This window comes from Mauremys mutica, chromosome 22, assembly GCF_020497125.1.
Source record: "Mauremys mutica isolate MM-2020 ecotype Southern chromosome 22, ASM2049712v1, whole genome shotgun sequence".
Taxonomy (NCBI): Eukaryota; Metazoa; Chordata; order Testudines; family Geoemydidae; genus Mauremys; species Mauremys mutica.
This window is the reverse complement of record NC_059093.1, coordinates 21,877,240-21,896,456: the sequence shown is the minus strand read 5'-3', so window position 1 is coordinate 21,896,456 and position 19,217 is coordinate 21,877,240. Positions and strand designations below refer to the sequence as shown.

The window sequence follows — 19,217 nt, the reverse complement described above, 5'->3', positions numbered from 1 at the left end:
CTGATGTCCTTTCTGCTGTTCCTGGTGTGGAAAGACAGAGGTGGTTTCGAATTTCTTAAAATTGTTGTTTAGTTGCTTACCCTAAGCTTATGCCGTTAGGTTTTTTTCACGGTGTATTTTGGTCCTGAGAGGTAGAAGGTGTGTTGTTATGGAGTGAGGTAGCAAACGTCAGTTGCAGAGGTGGTGCATCTGGCCCCCCCCTGTCCTAGAGTCCAGAATTTGCATAAACCCACCCACTGTCCTGTGACTAACAATCTTGCTCTGCTAACTCTTCCAGCAAAACAGGCCAAAGAAAGTGTATGCGAGCGCTGTACCACAGCCCCGTTGCTCTTTTCGGTTCCTTCCCACAGAACTTTCCCTCCATAGCAGTCCAGTTTCTTGCTGTTGCTTGTCTAACCACTGCATACATGTGCTATACCGTACCCTGAGCTGATTCCCGGCTTTTGTGCTCAATACACCCTGGTCCCTCCGTGTCTCTGTTTCGCAATGGGTCAGCGTGTTCGGCTGTTAACCGAAAGGATGGTGGTTTGAGCCCACCCAGGGTCGACGCTAAGCCTGTGCTGCTTCCTTGCTTCCCCAAGGCCTGTGGGGGAGCCTCAAAGGTCCCATTTTGCTGCCTCTTGGCCTCAGTGCTTTCAGCTGGTGGTCCAAAGAGCGTGCTGGATGCCATTCAGAAACCCATCTGCCAGCAGCCGTGCCGGAGGCTCCGGCTTAATCCTCAAGGCCGAGCACAAAAACTTTCAGCCGGGAACATTTCGCTCCCTTCCCGCCTCCGCCCAAGCGGCAAGGGAGAAGCGGAGGAGACACGCCGGCTCAAAGACGCCTCCCTCCCACTTCCCTGTACACTGTGCAAAGCTCTTGGCCTGCCTCATGCCTCGTCAGGAAAGCGCGGCCATGCGGCCCAAGCCTGAGTCACGTCCGCAGCCTGGCCCGCCCTGGCTGACGGCGCGCAGAGCCACGCGAGTCAATGGCAGGTCGAGTCGGGAGCCTCGGCTCTTTCTCCTGGCAGCCACACACACAGCGCTGCCTAGCGCCCCCAGAGCCTCCCTCGTGTTCTCCCGCAGCAGCCGCCTGCCGGGGTGGTGGGAAAAGGGGACCAGGAAGCACTGCAACCTCATTCCAGGACAGGAGGCCCTCACCACGCCTAGGCCTGCCTCTTGCCTTCAGCCCAGGCAGCCAGAGGTGCCGGGGAGCTCCCTGGCAGGCCGCTTCGCCTCAGCCACCTCTTGCCTCATGGCCTAGGCTCTTGGTGCTCTGCTGGTCACCGGCTCGCTTGAAGGCCCAGAGGGAAAAAGAAACAAGCGCACGCGTAGCAGAGGATGGTTTCGATCCATCAACCTCTGGGTTATGGGCCCAGCATGCTCCCACTGCGCCACTCTGCTGGTTCTTCACACCCTCCCCCTGCCATCTAGCCACCACTATCCGGATTAGTGCCTTACGCGCTCTCGTGCTGGCAGGCAGATGCGCAGGCTGCTAGGCAGCTGCCCTGGTCACAGGATTTTACAGCTAGCTTCTACAGGGTAAAAAGGATCTATTTGGGGTTTGGACACCATTGGGAGCTGGGTAGCTGAGTGCGGGAGACGGGAGCACCTCTTAAACTGTTTTCAGTTAAGCTTTCAAGCTTGTGGGGGACGAGGTTCAGCCTTGGATCCGTGTCTGCAGCAGGCAAGCGCCTCTGGCTCAATCGCCCCCCACCCCCACCCGCACCCGCACCCGCACCCCTCAGTATTAGCAGACTGAAATACGGAGCAAACGCACATGCCTTGCAAAGGAACAGGAGCCGGGATCTCAAACAAATGTCAACATTTTATTAAGATGATGTTCAAAGAAAAAAAAAGTGTACGGTACAGCGTTTAGGCGTAGAAGTTTCTGGTGATCAGTGAACAATGTACAGATTACTCAAGGGGTGAGAAGTTCGGTTTAAGATCGGGTGGCGTAAGGAATACATAATCTGCAATGGCCCCGACTGGGGGGCAAAAGGTTAACGTACAGACACTGAGTTAGGAGGGTATGTTGTCCATGTGAGGGCTACGTTCAGGTGTGGAGTATAACGAGCAGATACGACGATGAGGATGAATTGATGGGCGTTTGGTGAGTTTTAACGTTCAGTGTTTTTTAATCTTTGCCACAATCTAATTGAAGCAGGGCCAGTATGAACTCTCCCCTGCCATCTGTTGGTGATGTGTTGTCAAGGCCTTTTGGGGTGATGTCATTTGCATGGTCACACCCACCCCGGATTGCATGATGGGAGAGCTTGTCCAAACAGTCACTTCAGCTGCTGTGAGATCCCCAGTCTCTTTGTTATTGGGGCAGGAGTAATCCAGTGTATTTTCCCATTTATTTTGGATCAAGGACAGAGTAACTATACCTGGCATTTGAGGCCTGAAAGCTTCACCCTGGCCTGAAAAGTCCTCACCATTAAGGGGTATGGGTTCCAAACGCCAAAACCTGGGGGCAAGTATAAATGGATGTTAGTGTGCTTGTGGCTAGTCTTTCTGCTCTCTCTGGTGTGTAAAGACAAAGGCATTTTTTAATCTCTTAGAGTTGTTGTTGGTGATGCAGTTGTTTGTCCTAAGCTTATGCTATTCCATCTCTTTCACTGTCTATTTTGGTCCTGAGAGGTAAAAGGTTGCTCTGTGTGCGGGCTTATGGAGTGAGGTAGCAAAGGGTGGTGGTGGTGCATGTGCTGCCAAAGTTGTGACCCTCTTTCCCCCAGCCCAGCTCTGGTCCCAGAGTCCAGAATTTGCATCAACCCACCCACTGACCTGTGACTAACCATTTTGCCCTGCTAACTCTTCCAGCAAAACAGGCCAAAGAAAGTGTATGCAAGTGCTGTACCACAGCCCCGGTGCTCTTTTCGGTTCCTTCCCACAGAACTTTCACTCCATACCAGTCCAGTTCCTTGCTGTTGCTTGTCTAACCACTGCGTGCATATGCTATACCGTACCCTGAGCTGATTCCTGACTTTTGTGGTGCTGATTCCCTGCTTCAATCCCAGGCTTTGGCAGGCCCTTTCATCCCTTTTTTGTGCAGGGGTGGCTTGTTTTCTAGGAAGGCAGCAGCACCTTTATCTGAGGCAAGTACCTGATTTTGAGCTCCCCAGCAGGACAAAAGAGAGCATGGGCTTCTTCCCCTAGTTTGCCCACCTGACCTGTGCTGTTAAGCACCATGGTGCTGTATTGTACAGCACAAGAGATGGGAGCTGTCTTTCCCACATGACTTATTCGTTGACCCAAAATGGCGGGAACAGAGTGAGGCAGGACGGCCCTTGGAGATGGTGCCAGAGGGGGCAGGGACTTGGGAGGAAAGCTCCTCTGCAAAGCTGAGTGACGACAGTGCTGGAGAAGGGGCATCTGGCACCTGGAATGTGGCAGGGATTCAGGGGCCCAAAAGGAGGCACTTGATGTTAAGGTGTGAAAGGAAAGATCTATGGTAGGAACTGGCTCCCTTCCTCTGGACCACACAGTGTTTGGTGTTGGGGCGGATTTTAATTGTCTCAGCCAGCCTGAGAACAGCTGGTCCCGTTTTCTCTACCGTCAGAGGAAACGTTTTTACAATGAGCACTACCTGGCGCAGGTCTGTAGTGAGGTCAGCTTAGAGGATGTGTTTCTCCGTAATGGAACCAGTGGAGGGTGGGCAGTAACCTCCTATTCCTCTGACCCGAGCTCAGAGCAGCCGCAGAGGGGATACACCTTTCTGCAGGGACAGGCCAGGAGTCGCACTGACCAGATTTCCGTGAAGGAGAGCACGTCGACAGCCCAGTGCAGGGTGGTGCCAATGGACTGTTCAGATCACGCAGCTCTCACCATGTGCTCAATGTGGGCAATTCCCTGACCCACGGCAGAGGATATTGGAAGCTGAACATCCAGAGCTTGCAAGATAAAGGAGCAGGGGGTGAGGCCTGGTGGTGTTGGCAGAATGGGAAAGCATCAGAGGGTTCTATGGCAACCCGGGGGATTGGTGGGAGTCAGTGAGGGAGGAGTTGGCGGCTTTGTTCCAGTGATCAGGCAAACACCACAACATTAAAGAAACCAATGGTGCCAAGTCCTGCAGCATCGCCTGTGGGATTTCCACAAGAGCATCCAGGGAGGGGAGCCAGTCAGCGTGTCACTGTACGACTGGATCAAGTGACAGCTGCCCAAGTTCCAGGAGATGAGGCTCCAGCTGGCCGATATGAGTGGGAGCACCGAGTGAAGGGAGGGGGTGGCCTCCCCTGACATTTTTGCAGCCTGCAGGGAACAAAGACAAAGTAGGGGGATGTGGGGACTCAGCGCAGGCCCCACAGATGTGGTAGATCAGTATTATAGCTGATGGAGGAGGAAAGAGAGTCCTGCAAGAGGAAGCTGCTGGTGAGAAGAACATGGGCTTTTAACTGGGGGGTCCAGTGTTTGAGTCCTAGTTTTAGCAGCTGGCTTTTAAGCTGCTGTGCAGGCCAGTTCAGCTGTCAGAACACTGAATAGTGCAAGCTGGGCTCAGATCTCAGTGGAAATTTGGGACCTGTTGCTTCGTACCTAAACATAGGTGGAGTTTCAAGGCTTTGTCTTGCTCTTTCAAATGATGCGGGAGCCGGTCTTTTTCCTGCTGGCTGTTGTGACTTGCGCACCAGAGGGGACGCCGGATCCAGCAGGCTGGCCTTGTCTGGAGCCCTATAGGGAAGGATGGGAGCTGGCTTTACTCTGAGTTCTGCAGCCAGGCATGGGAGGCCGCCCTCTTGGTTGACCTACTGGCCCAAAGTCACTTTGGCGGCATTGGTCTTTCCCCAGAAATGCTGAAGCACAGGCCTGAGGGAGGGAGACTCAATCCCCCTCCCTCTTGGTCAGGGCAGAAGAGGCGGCTGTAAGAGCGGCCAGGTTCCTGAGCTGGGTCTTCCAGCGTTTGGGGAGGGTGGAGCTGACTGGGGCATGGTGCTGGCAAAATGCCTCAGGGCGCTGGCGGGAGGAGCAGGCCAGGGCTAGGGCTGGGAAGAGAGAGAGAGAGACCAGCAGGTTTCTTCTAGTGTTTGCTGGGTTCTTTTTCTTCAGTAATTTCTCCTCTGCATGAACTTGCTCACTTTCCCTGTAGGAGACTGGCTAGCTCAGTGGGCCAAGCGCCAGACTTTTAATCTGATGGTCCAGGGTTCAAGTCTTTGGTCAAGCTCTTAACTATTCCCCAAGGTCTTCAAAATCTCTGTCTCCGGAGTCCTCCTTGATGTTACTTTTTCTCTTCAGGATTTTGCCTTTCCTCAGAAGGGCCTTTTGTGTGTGGGATTGAAGGGGCAACTTCCTGACACCCCCTCTGTCCTCGCAGGCTGGAGGAATAAAGGCCTCTGGGCAGGGGCAGCCCTAGACTAGCTGCCAGCACCTGGCGCCCCAGGCAAAGCCCGCAATTGTCACCCCCCACCCCCAAACCCCAAGGGCAGAGCTAGGCTGAGGTTTTTTGGTAAACTGGGAAACATTTTGCCCCTTTTTTCCTTTTAATGTTTTTAAGCCTTTTTTTTAAAACAAATGCTTAATTATTCGGTTTGTCCATCCGTCTGTCTGTCCAACCAATGTTTCTTTCTCCATCCTTCTGGTTCTGGCTGCCCCTTACTACAGCCATAACTTTGGTCTTGAACTTTATAGAGTAGTGAGGTACCTTAAGAGTTACATGCTAAATACCAAACCCAAACAACACTAGTTACCTGTGTCTGGCAAAAGGTGTCTGGCAGTTTTGCCACTTTGAATGATTCAAATGGATTTTCAGTGGCATTATTAAAAAAACCCAGCAAAGCAGAACCAAACCAATTCATCTTAAACCTACAAAACAAGAGTTTTACAAACCACGAGTGTCAGTTTAGGTCCTTAAAACCTTACATCATCACACACAAAGTTCTCTTTTGCCTAACATCCCTTACACTGCGATTACTCTTTTTTACACAACTGACCCCCGATTACACGTCCATCTTGTACAACCAGAGCCAGCCAGGGGCAGGCAAGTTAAGTGCCAATAGAAACCCCGGACATTCCTTTAGTGATTTTGCTTACATTACCCAGGAGTCAAATCATTTTGATGAGATTATCTCCCCGCCTGCTGCCTGTAGCCGTCCCCTATAGACCATTTCTGTGGGCAAAGGGCCCACTTCCCCTCAGAATGGCTGTAAAGGCTTCTTGGGACAAAACATAGTGGTGGTAGTAGCCACTTTACCTGACCCTCTTGTATAATTTAATTACCAAACTTCTATCAAATATGACTGCACAGAGCTGCACATACAGTTACGTACAGTTACATTCACTGAAAGTGAGCAACTGTCCCCAGAACGCACTGCCGGGAGCCTTAAAGTATCTGCTAGTGGCACAGGTACCTTTTAAGTACCGAGACATGCAGTGACACATCTTTCATGGGAACCGGTCGGCGTGTGCAGAGCAATGGTTGCCCACAGGCGCTGTGTCAGGCTCTGGCACCGCGTGAGACAATGGACCACTTTCTGGTGGCTGGTTTGTTTCCCCGACAGGTGTGGGGACTTCTGGCTACATGATGGCGGCTGCCAGACTCAGTTGGACAGGATTCTTCTCAGCTCACCTGAGGCTTGTTCCTGGACAAACGAGGGCAACCACAGGGCGCCAGCAGAACCAGCTGCAGCAAGGGCGCCCTCCGCAGGGGCCGCTGTATAGTGGGCAGGTGTCACGGGACACACTGCGCCTGCTCAATGTCAGAAAATCCCCTTCAGACTAAACCAGTTTGTTTCTCGAAATCAAAACAAGTGGGATGAAAGTTCTTTGCAAAAATATTTTGTTGCAAAACAAAAGCATCTCCTGATTGTCACAGTGTGTTAAATTGTCTCGTCACACACAAAGAGGAGACACTTAGACCACAAACATTAGATAGGATGCTTCAGTCTGAGCTAAGTAGTTGCTGCTCTTAACAATTTCAAAATAAAAATCAAATAGACTATTTCAGCTATTCTAATATGTCATAATCTGCTCTGAGTAAACGTGATAGGACACCTCATATTATGCACTACTCCTAGTGACACTCTCCAATGGATCCTCATCCTCCACCCACCGTGAGGTAGGTAGGAGCAGATCATTATTATCCCTACTTGAAAGAGGGAGAAGCTAAGGCTGAGAAAGGAGAATTGACTTGTCTTAGGTCACACAGCCAGCCAGGGGCAGAGTTCGAAATAGGACCCAAGAGCCCTGATTTTCAAACTAACCATCAGATCTTGAATTTCAAACATTGAATGACTTGAGTAAAGTGCTCTCCGATGAGCTCCAGACCAACAACAGTGCACAGTAATTATTCAGCAAGTATTTGAGGAGAACTGCAATGTTAGAGAGAATCATGAACTGCTCAGAGACCATTAATACAGCGAAGCAGCAAAATTTGTCAAACATATGACTGGTTCTGACTTATTTACTTGGTCTTAAAAGAGAACAACAAGGACCTGAGTCTCCTCCCTGTCAATAACCCCCTGCTCAGCCAATCAGGGTAGAGACTGAGGATGGGAGGCTGAGGGTTCTCACCAGAGAGCCCAAAGGATGGCCCAGGCCACCAGTGGGGATCACTGCCCGAGCACTATTTCAGCCTCACATTTTTGGGTGGACCTCCCACAGTGGGAGCTGCCACTCCACACACACCAAACAACACACACACACACACACACACACCCCTCCTGGTGTTGGGAGGGGAACAGGAGAAAGGACAAAAGAAGCAAGAGACGAAGAGAAAGGAGGGGGGGAGGGATGCAGGAAAAGGTGAAATAAAAAGGACAAACAATAATGTCCCCAGTGGTTCTAAGGGACAAAATCCCAGGTGCAGAATAAAATTCTGCCTCCTTAAGCTTGTGTTTTCCATGCCTAGAATTCAACTGTCACTAGATGGATCATACTGAACAGGTTTCAAACCTCGAGGAGGCTCTTACCTTCTAAACAGGGATGGCTGTTTTCTAGTTAAATCACTAAAAGGGAAGGAGAAAACTCAAAAGAGGTTCCTCCTGGCGCTCACGTCGGTGAACCCGAATACTCTCTCAGTCCTCAAAGAGAGACCTGGAGAAGGAGACTTGCTGAAGCAAAGCCACAGGGGTCTCTGAGGTTTCCCTGACCCCTCGCCCCTGTCCTGCCTGGCTGATGTCAGCATCTTTCTGTGAGGTCACCACCTCCCCACCACCTTTGACCAATAGTCTGAGGTCCTGCAAAAAGCCTTTGTGATGTCACTGCCACACCCCTCCCTTGCTGTGCCAATGTCCTGCCCCTGCCCAGGCACTTTGGAGGTTTGAGCTACTCCCTGTGGATCACCCCACTCAAGGAGCGTTCGTTCTAGGCAGCAAGCCAGCTAGACAGGGAAACATCAGATGCTGCTCCCAATGCTACACTCAGTTTTTCAGAAATTAGTCAACTTTATGGCCAGAAGAGACCATTAGAGCATCTAATCTGACCCCCTGCATATCACAGGCCTCCTGTATGACACAACAGCTACTTTTGGGGCAAACACATTCCAGAAAGGCATCTAATCTTCATTAAATGACATCAGGAGATGGCAAATCCATCACTTTCCTTGGTAGCTTGTTCCTGTGGCAAATCATCCTCGTTGTTGAATATTTGTCTTATTTGTAATATGAATTTGTCTCTTTTCACCTTCTAGCCATTGGGTCTTGTTATGCCTTTCTCTGCTAAATTAAAGAGCCCTTTCATACCCAATCTTTTCTGTCCATTAAGGCCCTTCAACACTTCAGTGAATTCACCTTTCAATCTTCTTTTGATAAGCTAAACAGGTTGAGCTCATTCAATAGCTCTCTAGAAGGCATTTTTCTCCAGCCCTCAGAACATTTGGTGGCTCTTTGGTCATCAGATTCCTGAACTGTAGCTTTTTCTTCTGCACAGCATAGCTCCTGGAGAAGAGGGATCTGCAAATGTACATTCATATGATACCTTTGTTTAATTGATGAAAACATAAACTAGACACTTAGAGGATTGGAACTGATTTCAGCTGATGAACAGCTTTGCTAGGTTTTTATGCATTTGAACAGCGAAATGTTGAGTGTTTACATTCATATCAAGCACCCCCGTATAGTGGAGCTCCTGAACATAATGGAGAATGGAAATGAAAATGTTTTCCTTTTAAAAAAAAGAAAAGAAAAAAGGTTATAAGAGAACACAGGGGTTTGAAGCAAGGACTACTTCATTGGCAGTTAAGCACTCTACCACTGAGCTATACCCTCATGACAGCAAGAGTATGGAATTGTGATCTCCAGGACTTTGAAGGATAGACCCTGCTTCATCGAGCTCCTTTGCCATTCCCAGACCACAGGTGGTTTTAAAAATGGGGTTTGATTAAACTTCTTAAATGTGGTAAACACCACAGCTTGCACACCCACCGATATAGCTTCTCCCACTGACATAGCTGCCACCTCTTGGGAAGTGAATTAACTACACCCACAGGAAAACTCTCTCCCATCAGCATAGAGCAGTGGTTCTCAAACTGTGAGTCAGGACCCCAAAGTGGGCCATAACCCTGTTTTAATGGGATCACCAAGGCTGGCATTAGAGTTGTTGGTGCCTGGGGCTGAAGCCAAAAGTCTGAGCTCCACCACCCAGGGCTGAATCCCTCAAGCTTCGGTTTTGCCCTCCCCTAACTGGGGCAGGGCTCAGGCTTTGTCTCCCCTGCCTTTGCTCAGTGTGGAGGGGGTTGGTCCCTCTTTCCAGGGCCATGTAGTAAGGTTTTTTTTGGCAGAAGGGGGTTACAGTGAAAGGAAGTTTGAGAAACCCTGGCATAGAGCCTCTGAATATGTCTAGACTTGGCTCCCAGTGGCACTGTGGATGATCAGACACTGAAAGTACAGCCATGGAGACACCACACGCCAGCCTTGTCTAGCAGGCAAGAATCAAACCGCTACAAAAAGCTACCTGTTGCTTTCTAACCCATCTCCCTAAGCCCTCAGCCACCACCACCACTTAACAAAGGGGCTTTTCTACACTGTGGTTCTGTTCTCACTGAAGGGTCATTTCCAATTGTTTGCTCAGACCAGCATTAGGGGAAATGGGGCCCTGGGCAAAGCTTGTACTTTGGCACTTCCCCATTGCCCCTGGATGACCCCCACTCCCCCTTTACCGCTAGCCCCTGCACTCCCAACCCTTGCACCTCCTTCACCCCTAACTCCTACCCCCTCCTGTGCCCCCTTTGCCCTTAACTCCCTGTGCCACCAGCCATTGCCCCTCTCCTGCAGCCCCTTCACATGGCTCCAGTGCTGGGGGGCCCGCACTTGTTCTCCCTTTCCCTGGGCTTTGGCATCACTAGCCCCTGCTTAGCGAGTAGGGGTCAGTGGTTACCAAAATGTGGGGCATGACTCCTAGGGGGACACAGAGGAACATTCATGGGGGCACCTCAGGGCCTGAGCCAGCCCCCATGGGGGGAGCATCACTCAACCCCACTCTGTCCCAGCTCTTCCCCAACCCCACCCTCAGCCTGGGGCTCTGGCTCCCAGCTCGGCCTCGACCCCCTTACCCCTGTCTGCACCCCTCTCCCCAGCAAGCAACAGCCCCACTCCCAGCCCCGGTTCTTGACTGCGGCTTCCGAGGGGCCACAGCCATGGATAAGAGGGCACAGTGTGAAATGTTTGGGGACCACTGGTTTAGGGTGACATCCTCAATTACTTCTATGCAGTCCAATAAAAGCTATTCCTCACGCACCTACCCCTCCATCAGGACGGACTAGGTATGTTCTGCTGCCCTTCACTCATGCAGGAAGGATAATAACATTTCATTCTACTCAATCCTAAAGTGATTTGTAACCCGCCACCAGCCAAAACTGGTCATTTTGGGGAAGCGGCCCCATCATGCTGCATAGCTAGGCAGAGTAGGTGTCTATGCAAACAGGGTCTGTTCCTGAAGTCTTTCCCCCAGCTCCTCACTAGATGTGAGCGGGGAGCTCATTCAGCCTCTGCTTCTGCTTAGTATTTAAAAACTCCTTATTGTCCCTATCTCTGCTGGCCTTAGATTTCTCTTCCGGTCTCTTTCTTGACAGCTCAGATGAGGTGGCTGAGTGGTTAAGGTGATGGACTGCTAATCCATTGTGCTCTGCATGCATGGGTTCAAATCCCATCTTCATCGGATACTTTTAGTCTTCACCTCCCTTTTATAGACAACCATCTCCCTCTTTGGTACAATGACAGATTGAACAATGTTGCTTCTTGCAAACAAAAACCTTCTCAGAAACTCAGAACTCTCTTGCTTTAAATAAAATGTCTAAATCCCAGATTTCTTTAAAAAAAAAAATCTCTAGTGCTGTATTTTAGTTTTTATCTCAAAAGGAAACATCCTCATCATCTCCCCCAAACACCCTGGGACCTGCCCAAATTATTAAAATACCCTCAACCCGAGCAAGGCCACAACCGTGAACCAGAGCTAGTGTCTAGGCCGAGCTGTTCTGAAGGAGGCAACTCCAACATTTTCTCCCTGCTTCCCTTGGCAAGGTCTGACAGAGAAAACAAAATTCCCCAAACTGAAAATTATCTGCTGAAAAACCAATACTATTCTGGTTGGGGACTTTGGTTTGAAAGTATTATTGTCATTATTCTCTTCTGCTTTCTGAGTCAGTTCAATTCAGTCTTTGTCCTCCAGGTGTGTTTCCAGCTGCTGAGTTGTGGGGGAAAGAGAGACCAAGTCATGATGTCTCTTCCCCTCTTTCATAGTTTCTTCCAACTTGCTAGGAAGCTCCTTTGCTACCATGTGAGTCAAGCAGTGTCCATTGTCGCTGTGCTATCTCGGAGAAGTCTGCATTGTACACGATTCCTGGGATAGTCCTTGGGAGTGTGGATCCCTTCAATGGGCCAGCAGCGAGTCTGGCTCCTCCCTTGTCGCACCTGAAAGGCTGGTGGGGGGCATTTCCCAACCTCATAACATATCTCAGTAACGCACACAGAGCAAAACTTCATAACTTCCCAATCAGTGCGAGCACACACAATCCAACACAATATTAATGTTCAACAGATCAAGACTTTTGAAATGATACCTCACCAGGCAGACTTTGTACAAACCATGTCATCATTATATGAGAGTGGTGAATATGGGGCTTCCAGGTGCTGCTTTGAGCACAGCATGCCACACCTGGGCTTCCATTGCAATGGAGACGTACCCTTAGAGTCCATCTCTCCTGGGATAAAGATGGCAGTAGGGCTGGCCTGGGTCATCTGACTTGGGCTCATGGAGCTAAAGCTGTGGGGCTCAAAACTGTGGTGCAGATATTTGTGTTCACACTGAAGCCTGGGTTCAGAAACCCTCACCCCTCGTGGGGTCTCAGAGGTTGGGCTCAAGCCCATTTGTCTGCATGGTAATTTTATAGTCTTGCAGCCCAAGCCCCATAAGCCTGAGTCAGCTGACCCGGGCTTTGAGACAGGTGCCCTGGGTGTGTTAATCACAGTGTAGACATAATGTTAGGCCACGTCTCCAGTGCAAGGAAACACCCATGGCTGGCCCGTGTCATATTAATCAGGATCCTGCAGCTTGGTCTGGATAAAGTTGCAGTGTATGTGTCTCAGCTCAGACTCTGTACACTGCTCTAGGAGCCCAGAAGGTTGGGAGGGAGTTTATCAAGTGGAAATGGTAAAACAGCAGTGAAGTATTACCTTGGACTCATGGCATTCCTCCATTGGTCTGTCTGCTCTTAACTCCCAAACTTTCTGTAACTCTGTTATCAGTGCCTGTAATTTAAACCATAGGAATAGCCACACTGGGATAGACCATTGGTCCACCTAGCTCTGAATCTTGTCTTCTGACAGTAGCCAATGCCAGGTGCCCCAAAAGCCACTCCCCAAGGCACCACTAGGAGTTGAACCCAGGATCTCCTGTTTACAAAACAGGTGCTTTAACCAGCTACACCATGGTGCCTGCTGTTATTTAAAGCCTCCTATCTGCCCACACCTGACTGTCTGCCAACCCCCACAGGGGCCTGACAAGTGTTGCTCATGTTTGGATTCTGTAAAGCAGAGGAGCAGGTGAAGTTTTGCTCCCAAGGTGGGTGTGTGATTCTTTGGACAGGTCTACACTACAAAATTAGGTCAGTGTAACTACATTACTAGGGGTGTAAAAAATTTAAACTCCCCCAAGCAATGCAGTTCTATCAACCCAGCCCTGGTGCAGATAGCGCTGTGTCAACAGGAGCACTTCTCCCATCAACACAGCTTGGGGAGGGGGTTGGTTAGTGAAGACCCAGAGAACAGGTGGCCCATCACTCTTGCATTTGGGGAGGCTGGGCATGAGCACTGGAAGCTCCCTAGGAGCTAGTCCGCCTCTTGCCTTCTTGCCTGCTGCTCGTGGCTCTACACCCTCTGCCCCAAGGTCTGCCCACCACCCACACCTCTCTGCCCCTCCCCTGAGACCTGCCCTGCCCACCACCCACACCTCTCTGCCCCTCCTGTGACACCCATCCTGCCCACCACCCACACCTCTCTGCCCCTCCCCTGAGACCCGCCCTGCCCACCACCCACACCTCTTTGTCCCCTTGTAACAGGTGGGTCCGGGGCTCAACCCTCTGAGGGGAGGAGGGGAGCCACACCGGCCCGCTGGTCTCCCGTGGGCTCTGTCCTGTCCCTTTAAGGCTAGGTAACAGAGACAGAGTCAGTTGGGGCTCAGGCCTTTTGCTGCAAGGCTGAGCTGCAAATAGTACAAGCTGTCTAGGCAAGGCCCAGGCCCTCGGGTGCAGGGGCTGGGCAGCAAACAGTCTAGGCAAGGCCCAGGCCCTCTGGCGCAGGGGCTGGGCAGCAAACAGTACAGGGGCTCAGGCCTCTGGTGGCAGGCTGAGCCGTAGGGTGAGGGGGATAACTGCCACCCGTGAGTGGGGTGGCAGGGGGGACACAGGCCCACCCACTCCACTGTGTCCCAGCCCGGGGCCCTAGGCAGCAGTCATTACCGCTGACGGTCAGTGGGGATCCTGACCGCAACACACTGACATGGGCTCGGTCTGGTCAGTAGCCTGACTGAGGTCGGCTGCCCCCGGGCCACTTCCAACATCCCCCTCTGGTCCTACCTGGTCCACAGCGTCTGGTTCCGGGAAGTCCCACTGCATGGGTTGCTCAACCCCCGGGCTGGGGGGTAGATCTGGTAGGTCCTCGGGGAAGTCCGGCCAACTCTGATCCGGGGGTTCCTCAGGGTAACAGCACGGTAGCGGGGAAGTTCCTACGGGCTCCTTGTCGTAGGTGGCGCGGGGAAGCTCCGGCAGGTCTTCCCAGTAGCGAGGTGGGGTGCTCTCCAGCCAGTCCAGGCAGCCGTCCGGGGCTCCAGCGGCTCCTCCGGTAGGAGCTCCCGCAGGCAGGTCTGCTCCCCTTGGTGGCAGGTCCCAGACTGAGCTGGAAGGGCCGGCTTTTATCCTTCCGGGTCGCCGCCTGACCCTTTGAGGGGTGGGCTCACCACTCTGTAGCCCCGCCCCTTCCTGTGTCCGGGGCTCAACCCTCTCCGGGGAGGAGGGGAGCCACACCGGCCCGCTACACCCCTCCTCTGACACCCATCCTGCCTGCCACCCACACCTCTCTGTCCCTCCCCTGCCCAGCCCAGCCCAGCCCACCGCTTGCACCTCTCTTCTTCCCCCCTGAGACCCGCTGTGCCCACCTCTTTCTTCATGCTGCATTGTTATTCCATGAAACATCAGGGATGGAATAAAAAGTTGAGTTTACTCCAGGGTGAGGAAAGAAAGGAGCCACCAACTCCCTGGCAAAGCTCAGTGCCCCAGAGAAAACCTGCCCCCTGCTATCGCAATCACTGATGTGCTGGGGATATGGCGGGAAAGGGACTGTCTGAGTTAAGGCAGGATTAATCAAGGCAGGAAAGGGACAACAATCCTCAGCAACATCATTAACCACAAACATATTCTCATCATACTCCAGCCAGAAGGGAAATGGGCAGGAATTCTTGCTGTTCAGCCATGGACATACGCACAGCAGTGAGTGTGGTGTGGAAGCTGGTCTGGTTAAACAATTGGAAATGATCACTCAGTGAGATCAGAACTAGAGTGTAGTGAGAAAACTGCACAAAGCAAGTAGTTGTGGCTGAGTGATTAAGGTGATAGATTAGAAATCCATTGGTGGCTCCCTGCTCAGGGTTGAGTCCTGTCAACTATGGAGGAACTTGCGGTTCTTTAAATTTAACAATATAGTTTCAGTGGCTGAGCATCCTTGGTGTCAACAGGAGCTAGGTCTTGCCTCACTCTCAGGCTGTGTCTACACAACAGAGTTATGCGGCTTTACTTAAAGCATTTTAATCAAATTGCTGTTGCATATCCACACTATGCGGCTTGTGTCACCAGAGCACATCCACGCTAGCAACTCTTGGATCGCCACAGAGAGCAGTGCACTGTGGGTAGCCATCCCACTGTGCAACTGGCTGCAGGGTGCTTTGGGAAGGGTTTGCAATGTCTCATCGGCTGGTACAGCATCACATCCTACTACATTGACAGCCGCTTTCCACCTGAAGTGTGTGTGATGGGGCAGAGACTGTGTGTGTGTGTGGGGAGAGGGAGTGTGTGTGTTAGAGAAGAGTGAGCGTGTCGGCGCGCTGTCTCTAAGTTCAGACAGCTGCTGGAAGCAACCAGTCCTGAGGCAGGGGGAGGGGGACAGCACCGATATCAGCCCCCGCTTCCCTCACTGGCTCAACACAGCACAGCAGTCTCTGTCACACACACACATGCTGCTACCTGCCTGGCTCGGTGTCAGGGGTGCTGGCTCATGGGGGTTTAGAGGGCCATGGCCCCACTATTTTTTACAAGCCGTAAGGATGAACGACAGAAGGGTGGACAGAGTGGAGTCTTGGGGGGAAGAGGGGTTCTGTGGGGGTGGCCTTGGGGGAAGAGTAGGGCGAGGCGTCAGGGAGAAGGGGTGGTGTGGGGTTAGGGCCTGAGGGAGAAGGGGTGGAGTGAGTGTGGGGCCTTAGGGAAGGGGTGTCATGGTGGCACCACAGTTCTGCTGCCAGTGCCCCCCCCCCACCACTGTAAGGAAGCTTCCGCCGCCTGCTCTGTGTTCGCAGGGCGGGAGAGAGCAGCATCCACGGTGGTGATTTGCTCCTGGCTGCCGGAGCAGAGCAGCAGGCTCAGCTGTGAGAACTTCCCGGATCTATGAAAGGGGAGGGGCCCATGGTTCTGTAGCAGGAATGCAGGGCAGGCGAGTTCACAGCAGGCATTGTGGGATACTGGAGGAGGCCAGTTATGGTGATATAATGAACAGCAGCGTCTACACTGACACTCTGTCACTTTAAGTTTGCTGCAAAAAGCGCTAGGCCTCTCGTCTAGGTGATTTTATTTTGTCACCAAAACAGGGCAGTTTTGTCGCCAGATGTGGCATTGCAGTGTGTGCACCAGCCACAAGCTGCCGACTGAGGGAGCATCATGTGTTTTTCACACACCTGAGCAATATAATTCTGCTGAAATAACTTTGTAGTGCAGACCTGGACAAAGATTCACATACACACACAACTTGCAAGGAAAACGTCACCTGCTCCTCTGCTTTGAAGAATCCAAACACAAGCAAAACTTGTCAGGCCCTGGTGGGGATGGTAGGGAGTCAGGTTTGGGCAGACATGACATTGTAATCACAGACAGGCACCATGGCTTAGCTGGCTAAAGCGCCTGTTTCGTAAACAGGAGATCCTGGGTTCAACTCCCAGTGGTGCCTTATTGACTAGCTGTTAGAGCACCTGGTATTGGCTACTGTCAGAGGGCAAAATATGGAGCCAGAGGGACCTTTGGTCTAGCCCACGGTGTCTGCTTTTATGGTTTAAATAACACTCACAGGCACTGATAACAGAGTTACTGAAAGTTTGGGAGTTAGGAGCTGGTAGATGAGTGTTCTAAGCCCCTTGCAGATGACCCCCTTCCTCAGGAGCAGGTCTGGGTTCTCACACCAAATGGCTCATTGGGGCTACCAGAATCTGTGGGCAGCTCATTTAGTTTCCACCGAGGGTTCAGTCCTGCTTCGTGCACCATGTGTGAGAATGAAAATCCTAAACCGCCCTTTGAAATAACGAAAGCAGCAGGACATGATTCTGTCACTGCCCCAAAGCAGACAGATCAATGGAGAACTGCCATTGAGTCCAGGGTAATACTCCACTGCCATTGTACCTTTTTTACTTGCTAAACTCCCTCCCAACCTTGTGGGGTCCAGAGCCCGGTATTGAGCCTGAGCCGAGATGTCTACACTGCAAATTTACCACCCCACGGCCCTAGCCTGGGAGCCTGCACTGGCACGGGGCAGCCGTGGGTGTTTCATTGCAGTGTGGACATAGCCTAGCATTATGTCTACACTGCCATTAACACACCCAAGTCACTATTCTCAAACCCTGGGTCAGTTGATTCAGGCTTGTGGGGCTTGTGCTGCAGGGTTATAAAATTACAGTGTAGACACTTGGGCTTGAGCCCAGACTCCAAGACCCCACGAGGGGTGAGGGTCTCCGAGCCTGGGCTCCAGTCTGAGCCCCAGGACCCCAAATCAGATCATCCAGGCCAGCCGGGCCACAGGGATTTTATCACAGTATAGATGCCCTCTCAGGGTATGTCTACACTGCAATGTAAGCCCAGGGATAGCAGAAGTCATGTCAGCAGCCCCAACACATAAACATAAACCACGAGGGAAGGACCCCCCCCCCAATAAGCTGGGCAGTGTCCTTCTCCCTACGGTCCGTAAGTCCAGCAACCAAAAGTCCTTTAACATGAGCCCCCCCTACCCTGCACCCCACTCACAGCTGTTGTCCTTAGTCAGTGCAAGCCCAGAGGTGCCTCTGTAGAGTTCACCTGCCAGCCTGGGTGGAAAAGGGGGGAAATAAGGAGGCACCGTACTCACTATGTTGTCTAGGGGCTCACTCATCCCTCCACAGCCCCCCTGTCCTAATGTTGGTCTGACACCTACATTTTAGTATTGGGACCCAGGCCCCAGCCCACTTGGCTTTGGAACCCCTGTCCCCTGCCTAGCAAGTGCTATTGAATTGAGGGTGAGTCCCTCCATTGGGGTCTGCCAAGCACAGTTGTGCTGCCTTCGATTCACACAACAAGGATAACAAACCTTTATTTCTCCTGCCCCTGTAACATGGAGACTGGGAATCCAACACCAGCCACAAGTGATCATTTCGGCAACCCAACCTATTTCCAACATACTGTAAAATCCACATGCAGACTCGTACCCGAAACCTTGCAAGAAAATCTTCCTGAGGGGGTCTGAAGCACCTGCTCCTGGAGGGAGCCGTGGGTTGGGATTGAGAAGCAGCGTGAGGAGGGGGGCCTGTGGGTTGGGATTGAGGGGCACTGGGAATAGGAGGGGCCTGTGGGTTGGTATTGAGGGGCACTGGGAATAGGAGGGGGCTGTGGGTTGGGACAGAGGAGAAGGGTGAAGAGGAGCAGGCTCTGGTTGGGATTGAGGAGCAGTGAGCATAGGAGGGACTGAGGGTTGGGTCTGAGGGGCACTGGGAAAAGAGGGGACATGGGTTTAGGCTGAAGAGCATCCTCGTTTGGGGATCCAGCAGGACAGGGGAAGGCAGCAGGTGATTGTAATTCCTTAGGGATATTCTGTGTGTGTGTGTGTGTGCGTGCAGGGAAGGAACATGCTCTATGCCCAGAGGCCTTTATTCCTCCAGGCTGCAAGGACAGAGGGGCTGTCAGGAAGTTGCCCCTTCAATCCCCCACACACAAAGGCCCTTCTGAGGAAAGGCAAAATCCTAGAGAGAAAAAGTAACATGAAAGAGGACTCCAGAAACACAGTTTAAGACCTTCTTGAGTAGTTTATCACCTGACCAGGGACTTGAACCCTGGACCCTCAGATTAAAAGTCTGATGCTCTAGCAACTGAGCTAGCCAGGCTCACAAAGCAAAAGAGCAAGCTGGTGCAGAGGAGAAACTAGTCAAGAAAACAAGAGCAGGAAACAATACGGGAAACCTTCTGCTCTCTCTGGCCTGGTGAGGGGGCTGTGCCGATCAGGTGTCCGCATTAAGTTCGGCATCAATATGGTGATCCCTGGGAAGCTTGGGGTCCCCAGGTTGCCTAAGGAGGGGTCAACCAGCCCAGGTCAGAAACGGAGCAGGTCAAATCTCCCGTGCTGATCAGTAGTGGGATCTCACCTGTGAATAGCCCCTGCAGCGTAGCCTGGGCAAGACAGTGAGACACGGTCTCTTTTTAGACACCTCCCCTCCCCCGCAGAGACTGTATGGGGGGATGGGAACTCCCATTGTGGGGATCCTGAACTGGTGGGAGGGAGGCACCATGTACCAGGGATCCCAAAACACAGAACAGGGACA

At 51.9% G+C, this 19,217-nt stretch overlaps 3 non-coding genes across 3 annotated transcripts; 2 read left to right on the top strand and 1 right to left on the bottom strand.

Annotated features, from left to right (window-relative positions):
- Positions 1–10,981: 10,981 nt before the first annotated feature.
- Positions 10,982–11,063, top strand: TRNAS-GCU. The gene has a single exon. It is a non-coding gene; the product is annotated as a tRNA-Ser (tRNA).
- Positions 11,064–16,535: 5,472 nt separating this feature from the next.
- On the top strand, positions 16,536–16,609 carry TRNAT-CGU. Its single transcript has one exon. It is a non-coding gene; the product is annotated as a tRNA-Thr (tRNA).
- Positions 16,610–18,709: 2,100 nt separating this feature from the next.
- Positions 18,710–18,782, bottom strand: TRNAK-UUU. The gene has a single exon. It is a non-coding gene; the product is annotated as a tRNA-Lys (tRNA).
- Between the last annotated feature and the right edge of the window lie 435 nt (positions 18,783–19,217).